The sequence below is a fragment of the Octopus bimaculoides genome, chromosome 23 (genome assembly GCF_001194135.2).
Source record: "Octopus bimaculoides isolate UCB-OBI-ISO-001 chromosome 23, ASM119413v2, whole genome shotgun sequence".
Lineage (NCBI taxonomy): Eukaryota > Metazoa > Mollusca > Cephalopoda > Octopoda > Octopodidae > Octopus > Octopus bimaculoides.
In genome coordinates, this window is record NC_069003.1 from 35569293 (window position 1) to 35570714 (window position 1422).

Consider the following 1422-nt stretch of genomic DNA (forward strand, 5'->3'; position numbering starts at 1 on the left):
CTCTCTCTCTCTCTCTCTCTCTCTCTCTCTCTCTCCCTCTCTCTCTCTCTCTCTCGCTTTGTATCTATTTTTGTCTTTCTCTGTGTATGTGTGTGAGAGAGAGAGAGAGTGAGTGTGTGCGTGTGTGTGCAAACATACACATTTACTTTTGCATATATGTATATATGCATCTACATTTACGTATACATATACAAAGACATGTATATATGTATGCGTATTTATATGTTACTTAATTTTAAATATTCATTGGTTTTCCAATCACACAAACAGTGTCAGTATCACATCTGTAACAGCGTTTGTCTTCGATTTCGTTCCAGAAATAAAGCATTACATAGGAGATTGATATTTTAGGCATCGCATCGATTGATCTGGTATATCATTATACTCCAAAGCAAGATGTAAGATCAGACTTCTTTATAATAATTTCCCTTATGCTTATTATACAAAATCATGGCGAAAAGCTTAATTAGTAAAATTTCCATAAATCAATTGTATTTCACTGAGCAACTGAGCAACTGAGCAAACATATCCAGAATGTACGTGAGTAAATACACCACCGGAATTGTTTAACAGATAGATAAGTTCTTTGTAACGTTGTCACAGAATATACACTTTGGAAGAAAAGCACAATCCATTAACCAAATCGCATGTTTAACTGGTATTTACTATATACATACTGGAGAGTTGAAAGAAAGAAAAAGTTGATCTTAATTTGAACTCAGAATAAAAAGAAATGGAACAAAATATGGTTTGCAACATGTGCCTGTCTTGCTGGCCGTCACCGTTCGGAATAAAAATTGTTAATTTCATAATTACTTTCATTACAGTTATATTTATATTATGTATCAGAGTTTTAAATGAGCCAAAACAGCTTTATAAAATAATAGTTACTTATATATAAAAATTAAAAAAACAACATAAATGCATTGCCAGTTTGTCGGAACTTATCTTAGTTGAACCCACAAAATATATGTTCCACGTACTGCGTCTGATGAAACACACTCTTAGCTTTGATTTTATACTCTGCCTTTATCCATAAGGAGCAACGATATATTAGGACCCGGAGTTATTTTGATTATGGCTACAGTTAGTTATATCGACTTCAATACTTGTCTGGTACTTATTTTATTGAGCTCCCGATAATCACTCCGGCAAGAACTATTCGGATAGAATGGGGCATGCCAATTCTAGGCCGAAACAGCTGTAAGATTAAACTTCTGTTCATTCTCTAATTCCTTATGTACTTTGTACTTCTATCTGTAAACCCGATTGGCAAAATAACATGGTTTGTCATAAACACCTGTACTTTGTTGTTTTTTTTTTTTTTTGTCACTTTAGCTATGAATTAAATCAATGAATTCAACGGGATACACTGTCTGCAAGTAGTTGCGTTCAGCATATTATCCTCTATTTTCTAATTCA